The sequence below is a fragment of the Harpegnathos saltator genome, unplaced genomic scaffold, assembly GCF_003227715.2.
Source record: "Harpegnathos saltator strain DR-91 unplaced genomic scaffold, Hsal_v8.6 scaffold252, whole genome shotgun sequence".
In the NCBI taxonomy this organism is placed as follows: domain Eukaryota; kingdom Metazoa; phylum Arthropoda; class Insecta; order Hymenoptera; family Formicidae; genus Harpegnathos; species Harpegnathos saltator.
Genome location: NW_020230042.1, coordinates 568,580 through 581,956, shown reverse-complemented (window position 1 = coordinate 581,956; position 13,377 = coordinate 568,580). Strand labels below are relative to the sequence as shown.

The 13,377-nt window shown below is 45.4% G+C and overlaps 1 protein-coding gene across 2 annotated transcripts in view; it reads left to right on the top strand.

Annotated features, from left to right (window-relative positions):
• The window catches only part of LOC105187580 (Na channel protein 60E), an 80,520-nt gene that overhangs the window by 35,619 nt on the left and 31,524 nt on the right, over positions 1-13,377 (top strand). The window lies entirely within an intron of this gene.

Here is a 13,377-nt window from a genome sequence, read left to right as displayed (position 1 = left end):
ACAAACGTTGACCCTTTGCCATTGTAATTCAACGGCTTTTATTCCTATCGCTTTTCGGTTTTCGATCGCAATAAAAATCGCAAGAAAAAATGTATAAACGATCGGTGATCATCTCTCACCTTCAAGCCGACTCTGCTCGGCCCGAACCGGATCCTCCGGTGCGGCATCGGCGTCCGTCGAAACTGCGTCCCGATAACGGCAGCTATCGCGTGGCTGTAAACTCCAGTAGATCTGTAACAAAAAACGAGTTTTCTCATTAGTATTACAGCGACAGATGCGCCCCGCATCAAGAGTACGAAGACTCGAGACTACAAATTAGCTTCTTCAACTTGAACAAGTTAACCAAAAAAATTTACCTTTAAAGACCATGAAACACTGCTATTGCTCAAGATGTTCCGGATCGTCACGCGCGCACACACACACACACACACGCACGAATATTACACGTTACACGCACGCGTACACTGTGATCGAGCGTGAAAATTCGGAAAATCATTACGCGCGGCGATCCGCCGATCCGTCCGCCGCCGCGGCGTAAATAATAATGGAAACGGTCGCGGCAATCGCGTACTTATAAACATGTTGTTTTCAAAGTCGCGCGACCTTGTCCCGCCGGGACGCATCTCAGAGAGCCCGTAACGTTGTATAAAACTTATCTTTTTAAACAAAAAGGTAAAAAGAGTCGCCATGTACACGCGCAACACGTATTGTGTTATTTTTAGAAATCTCAAATTATTTTCTTTTCAAGTTATATATGTAACATAAAATTTTACAAATAAAATTTATAACTATAATAAAACTCTACAATACTACTTTACAAAAGAAACGATATAAACGGCAATGTTTACGCTCTTAGTACTGCGCATCGTACCGCACCTGAGCGTGTATCTTTGGGCAATGTAATTTATTATTTTCGTTATGCAAGTAATAAGTTTGTACAAGTAAAACTTATATCTCTAACAAGAAATTTTTCTATTGACTATACACTATAAATAAAACTCTGTAAAACTGTTCTACAAAAAAATGATATAACAAAACAATAGCATCAACTGAAAAACTCTCTACTCAACATCAACTCTGCAAATGAGAGCGATTTGTAATCTGAAGATAAATGTATCGAAAATTCCCAATGATACACAGTCCGGTATTTCAAAAACAGTGTCTTTATTATTTACTAGAACACTGAGTTTTATAGTTATTTTATTTGTTATTATAATAAATTAGTTATTATAACAATGCCATAAAAAATATTTAATGCAAAAAGTCTTGACTTCTCTCTCTCTCTCTCTCTCTCTCTCTCTCTCGCTCTCGCTCTCGCTCTCGCTCTCGCTCTCGCTCTCGCTCTCGCTCTCGCTCTCGCTCTCGCTCTCGCTCTCGCTCTCTCTCTCTCTCTTTCTCGCTCTCTTTCTCTTTCTCGCACATTTCTACTCCTGCATTCTAGCAATATTCTTCTCTCTCTTACTCTCTATCGCTTGCTCACTCGCACTCGCTGCTTCTGCTAGCACGCGTGTAACACCTCTTCTGGTGTCGCAAAAGTGAGATGCACAAATCGTCTCTCCTCTGCGGTTTAGCGTTTCTTACTTTCTTACTGAATCGAAATTTTCCGACTTTATTTTAAAATATCTACATTTAGAGACAACGTACACAAAAAACACAAGGACACTTTTCTTCCTGTTTTTTAAGGCCGAGTCGATTGGCACTAAAAAAACCTCGATCGGTTTAGCCATTGCTGAGATACGAATATCTCACCTCGTTTCAACTCGCAGTTTCGCGTAATATAGGCACGGTATGCCTCTTGATTAATATTAATTAACTCATTGTTTCAGAGAATACGAGACACGTATTCGCCGTATTGAAATTTATTACTCACACCGCGGGTGAAAATAAACGCGCCTCACGATCGCCTGTGCGATTATTGCTGTATTGCTCTCTTTGTTTCAGCCGCGTATGCTTGGTCTTTTAATTAACACCGGAAGGCACTCTGTTTTTTTAATTGACGAGTACACTCGTGCGAAGCAATGAATTAATGCAAAGTGACTAATCGTTTAAACATCGATTGAACGTATCACCATCGACGAGAGTATAATTCGCGTAAATTCATTCATTAAAAATTTCTCTGTCCTCTCCTCTATATTTACTTTAAAAAGTAAACGTTAATTATAATATATATAATAATTTTATTAACGCTGATATTTTTCGAACAGAAATTCGCGCGAGAGATGCTCTTCGGACAGTCAATTGTTAATTTCATACACGTAAATGGATTTCGCACGAGATGCAACTCGAGATGCGCCGGTATATAAAAAAGAATATATAATATTATACAAATCCTGAAAAAGCAGCTTTGAAATTATCTTAACCGGTTGCGGCGAAGCGCAACGACGGAATTAGAAGCTCGTCGATCCGTTAAACGGGAAGCAATTCGGCAATTAAACGATGATAATGTGAGTGATTGCAGTCAACGCTATATCTGACGCTATATTTGACGACGAATGCGAGCGCGACGGAATGTGTTTCGTCAATAATAAATCGGGCGAATCTTCTGACGAACGAAACCGCACGGATAATACGCAGAAGAGTTAATTAAACGACGCTACTCCATAACTCATCAACTTTGAATGGATGTTGTCGTAAGAGAAAATGCAGCGAAATGCAGGCGGGCCGCGAGCGAGACAGCTGAGCTAATTCGACATACTTCAATCACTGGAAATATCTTCATTCGAGTTTTTGGAAGAACAACTCCATAGCAAAGTTATCGCAACTCGGGGAAACTCCGAAGTCTCATTCGAGAAAGGAGAAGAGAAGACGGAACAAATTCGAGACAAAATTAAATTTGCAGTTTTTAAAATGTCCCCAAAATAGGAAACATCGACCATCGACACAATCGCGACACTGACGCGTCTCTTTTTTCTCTCTTTCTTCATCTTTTTTTCCTTTTCTCTCTCTCTCTCTCTCTCTCTCTCTCTCTCCTCTCTCTTTCGTCGGAGTCGTCTTCAGAGGCGCGTATGACGTGAATTCCTCGCTACACACATCTAACACACAGTGTTTTAGCTAAACTACACTCGGAGCGGTCCGCTAATTTGACCGCAGCTTATGCTAAACACACACCACACACGCACACGGAAACAGACAGACAGACATCGTGGCGTAACGCGTGCTTTGCGGCCGCGGCGAATACACGTGATGCATACGAATGCACCACATAATTTCGTACAACACGGCGCATGATGGCGTCCAAAAATAACGCGCGATTGTCCCAGATATACAGGCGATAATGCTTTAACGCCGCTATAACGATCGCAATTCCGCGCGCTTCCGTTATCAGCTGGCAGAAATACATCCGTGATGTCCTTCCGATGTCCTTTAATTGCCGCAACATGGCCGCTATAGCGCCGCTTAAAATGAACCTCGCGATCGAATGCGGATGGCAGAGATTGCAAAATCGAGATTGCCGAGAAGCGCGATGGGAAAAATGAAGGAACCGCGTTCGCGTCGTTAAAGAAACGACGGAAGAATCCCGGTATAATAAAATCCCGGTTTAATAAATGAGACGTGCATACCTTGAGCGGAGTATCAAGTGCATAATTTATAATGACCAGCGTCAGGCACGACTGCTTACTTATGCTGGATTCTACAAATTATGAACTCGTCCCACTTTAGGTGCGAGTGTCTCGTTTACGAAACAAAAGATCTCATTTTTTGGGCCTCCGTCGTTCCACTGCAGTGTCCTGCAGTGTAAAAATATATCAGCTGCATTCCCGGAATTTTAGAATCGACGACCGATTTGCGGTTCATTCGCCACGCACGTTATTTTAGAGAGAAAAACATACGTATTTCGGGAACGTTATTGATATAATTACATTAATGCGTCTCAGTTTTCATCAATTGTGACACTTGACAAACCATTTTGGCCGTACAACATTCCGTACGAAAGTCGAAAATGTATAAACCACAAGTTCGACTGATTTTCTTGCCAGTGCAAGAGCAAGATTCTTAACAACGCACTTGTATCGCACGACACAGCGGGTAACATTGCGCGCGAGTTCACTCATAAATAACCTAACCCGACGAAGACAGCAAATATTTGTTTTTCCCGAACACTCGCAGAAGGAGCCGATAAGCTGCCGCCTGTTAGTCGGAGGAGAACCACGGGTCATTAATAATAACGACGCGGCCGACGCGTTAGACGGCGAGAGAGGGTTCATCGCAAAATATCTATAACGAACGATAATTAATTGCAGGGAAGATAAAACGGCAGCAGTTATTTATCACTCGGCCCGATACATACAACTTAACGCGTGAACAGAGCCCGTGTATCCCGGGCCGTAGCCCGGAAAGAGTTAACAATGCTTTCTCGCCTGTTTATTTCCCGGCTTCTCTTTCTCTCGCAAACATTTGGCGTACCCGGCAGTCAACACAGCTCCGTACGAAACGGAAAGGCACCGCTAATCCCGACGACGTGCCCTGAATACGAGGCATGAAATTTCGGGCGACGTATTCTACGACGACGACGACGGCGACGGCGACGGCGACGGCGACGGCGACGGCGACGGCGACGGCCCGAATTACACGCGAGCTTACATCTCATTCCTCATCCGCGTAAACTAGCTCGCTCTACAAAAAATTAGAATTTCGTCGATTACAATCGCTCGCGAGTTTCTCTTATCGAGCTCTCGCCTTCTCGCCGTGAAGAACAACGAGCAAAGAGAATCATTGATTCGCTCTCACATTTCTTTTTCGCCCCGAAATGCGAGTCGCTCCGAGGGAAGTTCGAGGGAATTGCGCTGGATAATTTCCGGTGGTGTCGCGCGGCAGAGCAATTAATACCGACAGGTGGGTTTACCTCGCGCTGCACGCAGCAGCGCGATTTTGCTCTTCACTCGATTTGACGTGAACTTCATTCTGACAGATTTACTATTCAAGTATTAATCACAGGGACGTTTAATACATGAAGAGAACTGACAACTCGCGCGCGCGCCCACATGACACGATAATTAGCAGCGACGTCTCCGCTGAGGAAACGATCGATTTCGCATATCCTACAAATATTCTTCAATGTCCGCTACCGACGAACAGTCGGACGTGTATAAATATCGAATATCGAATACATTATATGCAAACAATAATATATCTGCACATTCTCACGTTCGATCGACTGTGATAGATAGAGTAAGAGATATCTCGAATAAATCGACTACTTCTCTTTCTTCCTCTTTCCCCGCACTCGCGTCATCTCGCTCGCAGGGAAGAGGGGGGAAGCGTCTCTCATGCGGGATCGCTGTCGCTGTCCAATGCGCGCTCTACTTGCTTCCTCCGCAGGAGGAAGTCACCGATGTCAGCCGGCCAATTTATGTCGGCGAAGTCATCGAAAGTGAGTGACCGCGCACTGCCGATGATGACGCGCTTCCGTCGGAGACGCATGTATTATTTATTTGGAACAGGCGCACGTACGTGCGAGAGTACGTACAAGCGACACTTCGTGCTCGACGTTGACCTGGTTGGCTTGGTGGCTGGTCGGCCGTTGGTCGGTCGGCTGGTTGGTGCACGTGTTGCTCGCGCGGAGTATTCAAGGTGCGGATCGATATTAGTCGGTGCAGCCCGCGAACCCGACACCGCAAAAAACGTCGCTTGCCGGCCGTAACGCCGCCGCCGCCGCCGCCGCCGCCGGCGGCTCGGCGACGATGATGACGGTGCTTGGTGTGCGCGCGCGCGCGCGCGCGATCGACGTATAAAAATAAAAGGGAAAATGGGGGAAAACCGAGCGAGGGACGGCGAAAAATAGCGCGCAACCTGCCGGAAATTGGCTGACGCAGGCTCGACCTGACTATACGCGCACCCCGGAATTGACACCAGAATCCGGGGACCGTCCTAAATGGCAGTTAAACAGAGGCATAGGGTAAAGAGATAGAGATAGGGTGACCCCCGGGGGAGGGGGGGTGGAGGAGAGAGAAAAGGGGAATGAAACGCGCGCGCGCGGAAAGCGTTTTCCCTCCGGTTATTGCGCGCGTTATTTGTTCAGTTGGAATTATTCGACCAATTAAGTCCGATCGACGACAAGTTTGCGATTCTATTAAACTGCGTATATATATACAGGGCATTCTGGAGTTTCGTTGACTCTGATTTTAGCTACGTGTACATTCTCTAATTGACGGTATATATGTGCGACATTAGCGCGACATTAGCCAGATGAGCGAGACGTTAAGCGAGACGGATTAATATCTGGAAATATTTAAGTCCGGACAAAAGAGCGCGCGGAGATATGAATATTTCCATGGGCTTATTCCCCATTTCCCTAAATGGAAATATTTCTTCATGTGTAACGATAATAAATAATCCCTATACTTATAAACATCCAGAGGAATTTGGACATTGTGATATTTGATTATCGCTGAACATACGAAAGATTACAACACGCAACTCGATGTTCGAGAATCTCTCGCTGCATTAAAAATTATTCAAAGCGGAATTAGAATAAAAAGCCCAATTTTGCAAAATAATTCCTTTGATGATGATGTGAAATTTGAGATCTTTCTTTTTACCCCGTTGCCCCCTTCGAGTCGCTATTCGCAAGAGATTTTTATTGTTTCAAACGTGCCAAAATACAGTTTCCTAAAAGTCCGTTCGCAGATAAATTCGATATTGAGATGGACCTTCGAAGCAACGTAAACTTTGACGCGATCGGAACATTACGTTGCGCTCAACACCGAAATCTCTCGTGCCCTTTGCGAAATGAGGAGAACGATTTGCGTCGCGCGTCTCCTGCGAGGAAAGTATAGAGGCCTCCCTTCTTCCCCCTGGCTATTTCTGCTATAAGATTTCTGGTATAAGAGCCGCGCATGATGCGCTATTTAGATATAATCTAAACGCGGATGTAGCCTAATCTAATACGGTAGATAAGAGCTAACAGCTCCGGCGGTTACACAGAGGTCGGTTAATGCAAGGTCAAGCAACCGAGGGTTAAAGGCGCCAAATCGAGCAATCAACAGACGTTAACCCTTTGTATCCTTGTGTGTACAGCTGAGCCAGTATAATATCAGCAGGATCGTATAATCCACGTGTCCACATAATTATGATCCGAAAACATACTCAGGGACTCTCTCTCTCTCTCTCTCTCTCTCTCTCTCTCAAAGCGGGGGAGCTCCAAGATTTCGGAAACGAATATAACGCGTACATTGTACTGTGCTGAAAGGAGTAAGAGATGTTTGGTTAACATGACATCGAAAATTCATTCTTTCCCCGCTTTCGAGAAGAAGCTTTCGTTTCCTCTGTGGTCAGCGATCGATTGTACGGATTGTCGCAGCAAATTCGCCGGAATCTAAGCGAAGACTAACAGCGATCTACGTACAAATGGCCATGAAGCTGCTATTTTGCTATCAATCGATTCCGCTTGATTTACCCCGTCTGGAGCTTCCTCGATACGCAAGCGGTTCGCGGTCCTTCGTGAATTTAACATCAGCCTCGATTGCCTCGAATAAAGTGTCTGAAATTCGACACGTGTGCGCAAAAGTGAAGCTCGTTTTCAGCTCGTATCAGGAAAATCTAGAGAAACCTTCACTCTACCTCGACTGTTCTTAGGAGCGATAGGCGAGAAACCCTGTAGTTGCCGCGAAGTACTCGTACCATTGCAACACCTCAAGTGTGCCGTTCAGGCGCACTTTGAGCTCCAAATAAGTTGGCGGCCGTAAAGCGGGGATCACTAAGGCAAGATGATCACTTCGGCGAAGTTTCTTCACGGCGGAAAAAGCCGTGAAAACGATTATCGATCGTTTTCGTTTATGTTTTAGTAAAAGTTCCCCGGAGCTCAACTAACGCACGCTGTGGCGTGGCGAGAAGGGCTACAAGGAGGCATCGATCAATTCTCCCGGCGGATTAAAGACGTCTGATTAATCGGCAAGGAAATGAGATCGGCTTTGGGTAGAGCGCTGGCGGAAACAGATCCATCCGCGATTACGATCGTCACGTCGTTGGAGCGCAGAAATGCATTTCCAAGTTGGACGAACTGTGAAGAGTTTGTCTCGATTCCCACTTGTTGAAGTTTTTACGCTAGATTTGCTCCTCGTGTATCACCGAATGAATTATTTATTCCTCCTCATTTTGCCGAGGACGTCCATGCATTTTAAAAAAAGATGGTGACGCGCTCGCTTCTATAATGTCGTTTCCTCGGCGTCGTTTCCGCCGTCAACCGCCGATCTTCGCGTTCATATTATATCCGAAGGATGCAACAGTCGCGTCAAAACTTTACTAGTAACTTTACTCTCCATACACGCCTGAAATTAAAAACGAGCGTCAGCCGCTGATTCGCTCATACCTCGGCTAAGTTTGTAGTTCACGGGGAGTATTCCCAATTCATTGTATAGTGGAAGAAGGATCGATAAATCGCGTCAAGTTTTTTGTGTGTCAGAAGGGGCTCTTCAGACGTCCATTCGCGTTTTCCGGCGCTGTTTTACACGCAACCGGCTCCGGCCGGTAATGTAAATAAGAGTAAAATCTACCGAAGGATCCCGGAGAATACACAGTCGCCGGGTGACAAAGGTTGGGCGCCGTTGGGACAGGTTGAATGGTGTGGTCGTAGGCGAAAGGGTTAAACGATGCAAATTGCGCGACGGCTGCTGCAGCTGCGAAGCGCGTCATTTCTGCGCACGTATTTTTCAGACCGAGCCGGCCTTAAGGCGACGACACCCTTGATTAATAATCCCGGCTCTCGGGTGGGTACGCTCTACTTTCAACGGCGCATCGTCGCATCTGATGACTCGAAAGTAGGCCGTTGGCCTTCGTCCTGCTTCGCCGTGAAAGCGCCGAAAACGACTGGCGGTGACTTTGAGCCGAGCGTAAGCTCATGTTGGGTTTCATCAATGTAGCCGCGGGAAATGATCCAGAAAAGTGTTATACACACGCGCCCATGTATTTTCGCCCTTTCGTCGTTTCTCGCGACGGAGGAACTCATTTGTCCATTAACTGGCTTTCTTCTCTCTCGCGACTCCACAGAATCGATCCTCCCGCGCCGCTGCCTTTGAGAGACCGCCGATTTCGAGTATCTCGCCGGCTTAAAAGGCATTGTCAAGTGAAATCTGTGAAACCGTACTCAGCCCCGTATAAGAGCCGCCATTGCATGTATTCGTGCGCCGGATAAGAAGTTTATGTGTCGTATCTTTCATAGAGCCATAAAACTTGCCGGGCGCCGTGAGTAGAGAGAAAGAGAGAGAGAGAGAGAGAGAGACACATTGTCGGTAGCGGCATTTTATCGGCCAAAGACGCGATTAATTATAACATATAGAGGCAACAACATAAAGGAGATATGGCCGTACAACACGTCGCGTGCAACACGAACGTCGAAAAACGCGCACGTATGCGCGCGACAGCTCGATCCGATTTACGGTCAAACGCCGCTGCGCGCCAAACACCGGTAAATTCCGGAAGGAGACAACTTTCCGTCGCAGGGACGCGTTGATTCGACGACGTCGAGTGCTTGTGAGCCGCAGCAAGAGTCTCAGGGCTCTCGCTAAGCTGCCTCTTATCGGACGAGCTTAGGGTCAAGATTCTCCGCTCGCGAGGACGCCGGAAAATCGATCATTTTTTAATTGTCCGGAAGGGATCAAGGCGAGACGGAAGAAACTCCGTCTTGATAAGAGCATTGACATTCATTGGAGCATTCATTTCTATCGTTATTTTCTCAATTACGCGTTTGTAACAATTTTTCATCGAGAAAAGCCGACTGCGAAATTCTTGCTTGTTAATGAACAACAAAACTCGCTGATACACTGAGAGAAAAGTATATGATATTTGGAACTGTAATGAGATATAGTAACTAAACTATAGTCCGAAATATCATATTTATAGTAAGTATTACCATAATGTCGGTAATAATGACGATACGAGGCATAGTATAACCAACCATATGTAATATCTTTACTAAGAATTACAGTAAGTTAAACTGAAATTATTGTATGGATACATATATAAAATGGTAGGTAAAGTAACTCTTTTATATATATAGTCAATATTACCAGAATATTTGCTAAACGATGACAGATGTAACTATATGAATATTAAATCTCACTATATTTGTATAATGAGAAATTACCATATATGTGAAAAAAAAGTAACTGAACAATTATTTAAGACAGTCATTGACTATATATTTGTGTTTATTCCACTATATTTTATAGGTTCCACGAACTATAAAAATATGGTTGGCGCCAAAATGAACTATAAAATATAGTTAGATTATAGTTGATTCAACTATATTTTTCTATCCGTGTATAATTTCATGAGAATGACGGTGCAATTTGAACAGCGCGAATGTTCCATCTCGATGAATGAACTTGATTACCTTAAGCCGCTTGCTCCGCAGTCGCATACGTCTCAGGGGCAAAGGGGGTTATTTATGAAAAGCGGCATTTCATAGGCTTGGGGTCGCATTGTTCTTCCGCAGGGTATTCAAGATAAGGTCTGTGAAATACAGCCGTAATATGAAGAAAAGCATATGCGAGTATTAGACGCTGCGTGGTTTGCTTAAATTGCGAGTCGTAAGCTCAAAGAGAGAGGGAGGGAGGGAGGGAGGGAGAGAGAGAGAGAGAGAGAGAGAAATGCACTTGCGTTAGAACCCTCTCCCAGTAACTGGTCCAATTTACGATAATTTCTCGTGCGTGGTCTCTCGGTGCGTTTGAACGTAACAAACAGCGTATAATAAATTTCCCGCTACCGTCCACTTTCTCTCCATCTCTTGCATTTGCGCTCGGTTCTATTTATTTGTCTCCCGCGCGGTCCGCGCAAATATTATCGTATCATTCTCCCGCGACTCGCATCTGAAAGTTATTCGACTCGCGTTTGATCGCGGGAAATACAATATGCGTATTTGATGAAATGAAGAATCCGCGATCGAACAAGCACAGATCAAACGCAGATTGCACGCTCGTTGATAAAATGATAATTTCATGAGAATTGAGATTCCACGCGATTCCGACACTCGGTGGCGGCGAGCATGAATTTCTGCAGTTTGTCCGACGGACAATTCTTTCGTTTCGGCTGAGATGAGAAGGAGTTTCCGCGGTCGCCGATAGGCCCGATCTATGTTTTACCGAGGAAGCGATTGGCAAATCAGCACTTTGGGCTGCAAACGATCAGATTCTCGCTCTGAGAGAACTCGGTCTAGCTGGCAGGCCCTGCACCTCTGCTCGTCTGAACTCGCGGCTACCGTGGCCCTTATCTGAATGCTGAAATGAGTCATTAATAATTACGCGTTGACCCAGTGCCGCTTTTGGAGGCCGCGCAGTTTTAGCGCGCCGCTTAAACTGTATCCTGCGAACAGAGCGAGCTCCCGCCATGTTGCACCTCGGCGTGATTCACTTCAACGTGAATGAAACGGCATGTAATACGGCGCGCGAGTTCTTCCTCCGGTGTGTAACAGAACTTAATCAATTTCAACGGCGCAGCTCTGAGCCTCTCTCTCTCTCTCTCTCTTCTTCTTCCTCTCCCTCCCCTCTCTCCTCAACGTTCGCTTCCAATTGCACGAATAACCCACTCGCGAGCCTACCATTATTCAACTCGAGTTCTGATTGTGCTTCATTCGCGCGCGCGGCGTGCGCCGAAAATATCAAAGCCGCGGAAGCGCGATATCGCCGCGTCGAACTTTTTTCCTAACGAGATGAAATTGCAGTTGCGGCATCACCGAGCGTTGGCAATTGACGAACGCAGTTGCAGACGCGGACGTCCGCAGGGAGACGCTCTCTCTCTCTCTCTCTCTCTCTTGACTTCGCTGTTTAAGAGTAAACTACTTTAATACAGACTCCTCGATGAAGGTCCGATTACGAAGGCATTTAAATTGCAAAATCAAGCATCCCGGGATCGCCACACTAGACGCGAATTCCTCACCGCGAAGATGTCAATTACGCTCTCCTCTCTCTCTCTCTCTCTCTCTCGCTTTGGAATTTCTTGCGAGAGCGATGTGCGCGCGCGGCCAATCTGTATGCGCCGCGGCGAATAAAGAATTAATCTTGCGCCTCGCGCGCGGAGCCGCGAAGTAATCTCGTTACTTTGTTCAAGTGCCGTCAGCGCAGAATGCGATATAATGCGGTTTGTCGGCTCGCTCATGAAACAGTGTGCTCTGATAAACGGACGCTGATCTTCTCGCTAGATTAACCCAAATCGCTTATAGCCCCCGGAGAGCGCCAGCCCTTCGGGGCTCTCGGGATCTCTCTCTCTCTCTCTCTCTCTGGCGCGCGTGATTCTGCACGTTATAAATTCCAGCGGCGAAGAAGTCCTTCCGCTTCTTCGACGGTCTACCTCCAGCCGGCTCTCGACTAATGCTCGCCCGAGCTCGCTGTTTTCGCAGGCATTGAATTCGCGATGTCATTGGCGCGATGTCCGCGTCGCGTTTCAGCAGACGGAGAAGAAATCCGAGCGCACGACGTTTTCCTTTTACCTGCTCCGAGACACCTCCTCTTCGCAGCATCCGTCAGTCGCAACTGAGCGCGACCTCAGAGCTAGACACACGGTATTGCACACGTGTGTGGCACATACCCGACTAGAAATTTTGATCAGGTTCACCTTTGAACATTGGAACATAAGGACTTAATAATAGGTAATTCTAAGTAAATCAGCCCTTATAATGTCCTAACGACAAATGAGTAAGGAAGACCTTTATAAAGTCATAATGATTGGATCCACATTAGGATTACTTAATGTACCAACCTAGTGTATGATACAATATGGTTCAGTTAATCGGGTCCTTGTGTCGGGTTCTTCTATTCATTGTACCTAATATGATTTGCATTATCAAGTTTTAACAAAACAATTTTTCGGTGTCATTTCCAAATATAAAGATGTCTGCATTGAAAAAACACTTCAGATCACTTGAATATATTTGTAAAATGCTGCAGAAACTATCCATCTTTTTAGCAGGCGATAAATAGTTGTAGAATTAACGTGACATGCAACTTTTCTCTTTAACACTACTACTTGTGTCTTGTCATCTTGCGATACTTTATACGATCTCATGATCTATATTCATTTTATGTTTCTTTTCCGAGACATTTTACAAGCATGCTCAAGCGATCTAAGATATTATTTCATGCAAATATCCTTTTATTTGGAAATGACATGAAAGAATTATCAGCGCGTCATTTCTTATTTCTAATGTCCATCATCCAATACAGCCGTGCGGCGAGTAATCAAGAGCCATAATTTGAAAGAAAAAACGTAATAAGGATTCCATAAGGTAACTCAAGAAGGATCTGACTGCGAATCCTTACCAAGATCCTGATATATCCACGCTGCTTTACATGATTTACTAGGACCCGACAGTATTACCTTATTGGGACCTGATGTCCCAATGAATGAGGTTAACCTGATCAGGACCTGATGGGATAAATTTCTAGT